Below are 6,000 nucleotides of genomic sequence, written 5' to 3'. Positions count from 1 at the left end.
CAGGATTTTGATCTAAGCATGAAGCGCATCAATGTCAAGCCAGTGGCAACCCTGAGGAGCAGGGCTGGAGGGAGGCCCTGTGTGAAACCCTACCATTCCTCGGAGCATCTCAGCCCTGAACTGCAGTTGCTTTGGGGGAAGAGTGGAAGAGGTGGTTTGGTGCTGCCCACCCTCGAGACAGGGAGAGCTGAGCGTCCGGGTCCCCGAGGACGACACGCCGCACTGGGAGGAGGATAAGAGGAAGGCAGCTTCTCCTCTTTGACTCTAGACGGGAGAGCACTAGGAAGCAGAGCAGCTTGGGTGAGGGGAAATCCAAGATCCTCTTCCCTCTTTGCAAAGCTCTTTGTTCATTTATGTCCCTGGGTAAAGCGTCTGGCCCGAAAGCCCAAGGCGCAGAGCCACCTCGCTCCTGACATACCAGGGAAGCCACTCTACCGCTGCCTGCCGCAGGGCTGGACCTGTTCTGCCCCACCAATGGAGCAGACTGCAGCCCCGTGGTCCCACGCAACCCAGGGATTTCCATATTCCCCTTCTTCTTCCCCAGGTGAGTCTCTGAGAAGGAACTTACCACCAAGAACAGACTTGCCTTGCTCCCAGCAAAGGGGAATCTGCACCCTCGCTTTGCTTAAGAATTTGCTCTTACTCAGAAGGCATCAAGGCTTCTTTGTAACCTCCAGAGGGGCAGCTGTTGTGGCTGGCCTCCCTCTTCCTCCCGGCCCACGCAGATGGGTTAGTTCCTTGCAAAGAGCTGCCTGTTCATGTGTTTCCTTAGCAAAGGTATGTTCCTTGGCTGTGGGAACAGCAGCAAAAGAGCAGGTGGGCCCCCAAGAATGAAGAACGTTTTTCCCTCCTTTCTCGGCTCAAGTAGGTCAGCACAGCCCTCGCTGCGTCCTGGAAGCAGAAGGCTGGACCTGGGGGAACTTTATCACCCTCCTTTGCCTGTCTGCTTCAGAAAACGCAGGTAGATAAGGCACAAAATTCTGTTTCCCCCAAGTGCAGTGTGGCTCCCGAAGCACCTCATGGGAGCGTCCTTCCACTAATTCTCCAGGAGACAGTTTTTGTCAGCAGAAAACCAAGTTTCTGAGGAATGGGAAATAATCACCAAAAACACCTGAAGAAGACCGAGAGCTCAGACCCCCAAACGACTCCCGTACGTTTTCACTCCATCTTTGCTCTGCTGTCATATGCCAAACCATCTTCTTGCCCACCTCTCCCCAGCCTCGCATCCACCCCGATGAGCCTGCCCAAGGCAGGCTGTGCTCGCACGGGGCCGGGCAGGCACAGGGTGGCCCATACACACCTCCTGGAATGCTGTGTACACTACAGGATTTATGGGGATCAGCTCCTATCTCTGGGATCACCAAACCCAAAGAAACTGACTCTGTTTCTCAAAGGCTGCAGAAATACTGAAGTCAGCAAAATTCTCGTCCTTGCTGCACCAGTAAGTGATGGCTAAACCTTATTTTAGATCAAAGGAAGACAGGAATGGCCAGATCAGACCTAAAGCCCATCCAGCCAGTCTTCTGCCTCTGGCAGTAACTCACACCAGATGCTCCAGAGGAAGGTGCAAAGCCTCCTCGGTGCAGAGACGCAAAATAATCTGCCCATATTCGACTTCTCATCATCCCATACAAGGGCAGAGGAGCAAGCCCACAGGTTTTGCTAGTCCAAAAGGCCAGCATGACGTGGATGGATATTCACACCAGCTCATTCAAAGACCAGGATATGGGGGGAAACGTCCCTCTACAGATAACAGACAAAAAGAGATGAAAGACTTCCTTTGGGGTGATTCAGAAGAAGAGTCCATCTCTGCTCTGAATCATCCTGGGGAATAGTTGAACTCTTCATTGACCAAATACGGAGATTAGGGCTGTTGGCCTCCAGCTAGACCCCTCAGACACCTCAAATTAGGGCGAACACACCATCAAAAAGGGTTTTGGCTTCAGTGAAACGTCCCTCTATAGGGACCTCTCTTAGATGCCTCCCTCAAATATAAAATGTCACCAGAACACACAACTAAGGTTCAGATCACAGGCGAAAGAGAGATAGCATCCAGCAAAATGCTGAATTCAGAAAAACTTCATTTCCTAAAGCCCTGCTTCACAAGGCTTTCTAGTAACATTCCAGATTAACAAAGGAAATTCTTAACAGAAGTCAGAAATATCAGCAACACCAGAAACCCAGAGAAGCATCTGATAACAGCACCTTGAAGAACTTGAGATCTCTGCCACAGAGATCCTGGCAGAGCTGTGTGACCTCAGGACAGTCACTCCCAGTTTAAATTCAAGCTTCTCCCTCTTTACAGCAGGAATAAAGATTTTCAACCTCCTTTGCAAAGAACCCTGTGATCTGCAGATGAAATAAGTACTGATGGATTAATGGAATTACTGTCAAAAAGCAGAGGAAATACCAATTGCAAGACGCTGAAAAATCCAAGTCTGCCCACGGGCAGCATCTCCTGCCACGGTGATGCACACGGGCTGACTACGACACAAGCAAAACCCTCATGACGTAACAAGGAGCCCTCGGCATGTCACCGTAAGATCACAGCAAGCCTGAACAACAGCCACAACGCTTCAGTCCAACACAAGTTTCCTCAGCTCGGGAAATCCAAGCGGCAAGGCCCTCGTGGAGTGACTTCAAAGGCATCCTGACATCAGCAAACCCACCCTTCGCGCCTCCACCAGCACAGGCCCTCACGTTGCAGGTTTGCGGAGTTTCACACACTCTGCTCCAGGAGCAATTATCAAAGCACTTGAGTCATGAGAAGCCTCATTGACCGGTGCTGAGTACTTCCTTTGTCCAAAGTGGAAGGATGCCCAGGCAGAAATATCTGACTTTCACATCTAACTCTCTTTCCTAACAGAGCTTCTTACACAGCAAGCTCTGTTGCTGGGCTATAGGGAATTTTTGTCCCGGGCTTCTTGACGTTATCCTTTTCAGACAGAATATCCTGACTCATGAAGCCGTGACGTTGAATATACTGCTGTGTAAGGCCTGACACAATTAGATACTTGGCACTGGCTAACTCCTAACCCAGCCAAGGAGAATATATGCATTTTTGAGAACTGAATATTTTTATTTTCTACTTTTAAGAGGAGGGCAGAGGAGGGAAGCCTTAGCAATGCCTTAGTAATGAGGGTCACCCAAATACAGTCAATGTCTCCCACTGGATAGTTAAATAAGTGAAATGGAAAAATAATGGTTTTCCCTTTTCCTTTGCAATCAGTGGCCAAATATGCTGATTCTCTTCCGGAATGAGCAGCTGCCAATTTCAGAGAAGAAAATCTCTTGTAGCCAAGTAGCTCAGCTCTTACATGCTCTCAAACAGCCTGGGAAAAGGAAACCCGGCCAGCCAATTGGCTAAATAATTTCTGAAAATAAATAGGTAACGGCCCTCCGAAACACCACCGACATGGCAAATTCACTCGCAAACTGACGACTCTTCTAAGCAGAAAAATTACACATCCCTGTCAAAGCCTTGCTCGCACTTGGACCTCCTTCACAGAAGCATCGTGGGTTGACTGTGGGTCTGATTTCCAAGTCACCCGAAGCTTTTAAGCACACAAAGCTTCCCAAAACTTTACGCAAGGAGCAAGCATCTTTGGATGCGCCCATCTGGCCTATCCAAAACATAGAGAGATGCTAAGAGTGTTTGGGGTTTTTTTTTAATATTCTTGCCCTAAAGCCTCAGGTTAAGCTCTCTTTGCAGTACTTTGAAAATAGAAAGTAAAGGCTGCCAGGTGACTGGCCCAATTCTTTTGTTATTTCAGTGTAATTCCACTGCATCAGCAGGGAAACCAGGTAAAAGCCAACCAACCACAAGCCAAAGGAAATATTTGGTTGTGTACAGGCAGCTACACCTTGTCTAGATGTCACGCTTACCAATACCTTCCATGCGTCTGAAGTCTGCACTGATTCAGAACCTCTTTACCATGGAATAACACCAAGATTTTTTCGGGGGAGTTTTGCCTTGTGCTGTGCTACAGCCTCCTGCTCCTCTTGAAGTTGGTCTACATGGAGGTCAGTGCCAAGGCCAGAGGTCCTGGCTCCTGCCCCACAGCCCCTGAGCTTGTTTTCGCCATTCCCCTTGCACCATCGCTATCCCGTTGGCCACAGGGTGAGCCCGGTCAGGCAAAGATTCTGCCTGAAAAGTAACCCCACAAACAAGTTGTTGACCTAAGTTTTCAGGGGAACAGGCAGGGAACGCAGCAGTTGTAGGCTACCTGTGCTCTCCCTTCCCAGCTCCCTCCTTAGGGGACACAGCTAGGAATCACCCAAGCCCTGCTGATGCCTGATCTTATGGCCTAGTAGGGATGATCAATGGCAGGTAATTGCCTCCAATGGACAAGATCCAGTCTTGAATAAATGCGGGGGGAAAGATGCTGGGACTGGAGAGCTGTAGCAGAGGACAGCTGTAGATGTGTGAGCAGAGCTCAGCAAAGGTCTCAGAGGCCAGGGTAGAACTACAAAGAGAACAAAAATAACCTTTTTTTTACATATAAGCGGAGTTCATTCACTCTGGAAATACTGGTCATTAATGAACTGCATCCCATTATGCTGTTTTATTAATACTGTGGAAGCATCTAGAAACATCTGACAAGATCAAAGCCCTGTAATGGCATCTCCTGCAAGGGCTGGTGAGATGTGGCTCCTGCCTGCGAAGGCCAGCAACCTCTAAGAGGGACGCAAACAGTGGAAGGGAGGGAGTCCTTCAGCAAACCACTGCATGCCCCTGCTGGGGCACATGGAGAGGTCTCCCGCGTCCCAGTGCTGTGCGTTACCCATGGGGATATGCAGTTTCAATTTGCTGGTTAGGCTGAACTTTTAAGAAAAAGTATTCAGGGACAAAAAAGCAACTGTCCCCCAGGCTCTCCTGACCCGCGGCTGAATCTCTACCACCTGCTTGGGTTGACATTCACATTTCTGAGGCTGGCAAAGGCTTGGGTAGATTCTAGCCAACTCAAAATGCCACTTTGTTTTCTAGAGACACCATTTTCCTGTGTTTTAGACAGCCTTACCCTCTGTTACTGAAAAAAAGGTCTGTGATTCAAGGTCAATTTACTGCACAAAGGACTTGGTTTCCTGTTATCAAGCCTAGACTTTCATCAGAATAAACATCCCCTCACTGCACGTCCTGTAAAGAAATACAAGTAATATGAACAGAATATATCATGACATGCTTGTAAAAGAAACCAGTACCTTGTATTTGCCTACCACATCCCCCTTCTCCCACCAGTAAGTGCTTTCTCAAAGTCCTCCAGGCAGGTCTTGGGTGCTTTCTTGTAAATAGCAGCAACAGGCCTTGAACCTTCCTGAACTATGCTTAAGGGTACGTCTTCTCCATAACAAAGATGCCCTCCTTCAAAAGGTGTTAAATGCAGAGCTAAATCCATTATCTACTCAGACAAGAAAACAAGACGCTTGCACCAGCAATCTTTAGCCCTTCCAAAACAAACCAGGCAAAGTAAACAGGGACAGCTGTATGATTTGTGTTACAACCAGACCATAGGACCACTGTGTCGAATCCACGGGTATTTTACAGCTAGAGCATCTTAATCCCTACTTCTCTAGCATATAAACGACAAACTCCACAGCAAGGTATTTAGAAGATGTCACAAGGTGGCTGATCGATTCTGCATTAGAACAGTAGGCCATTGACGCTCCAGGAAATGCCATACAGGCATGTCTGGCACACAGATACCCAGGGCGGTGTTTCCTATGGAAAACTCCTGTGAGGCTTTGGAATTTCAGCCTCTGCTTAAAGGAAAGATATATGTGCCAACCTGACTTAAATTAGCCTTGGAAACTGCTTATGAAAAATGTGCCAGCTCAGACGCGAATCCCTCTTACTTACCTGCTGATGACAACAAAAGCCTGATGAAATTTTACTCACCCATTAACAAAAAAGACTGTCCAGCGACACATGTGGGTGGGATTCCAGGAGGGTGACATTATGCTTTTGGCACGACGATCTTGGCCCCCCAGCACGGCAATGCT

The sequence above is a fragment of the Phalacrocorax carbo genome, chromosome 15 (genome assembly GCF_963921805.1).
Source record: "Phalacrocorax carbo chromosome 15, bPhaCar2.1, whole genome shotgun sequence".
In the NCBI taxonomy this organism is placed as follows: domain Eukaryota; kingdom Metazoa; phylum Chordata; class Aves; order Suliformes; family Phalacrocoracidae; genus Phalacrocorax; species Phalacrocorax carbo.
The sequence above is the reverse complement of the archived record's forward strand: the minus strand, read 5'-3'. Positions refer to the sequence as shown.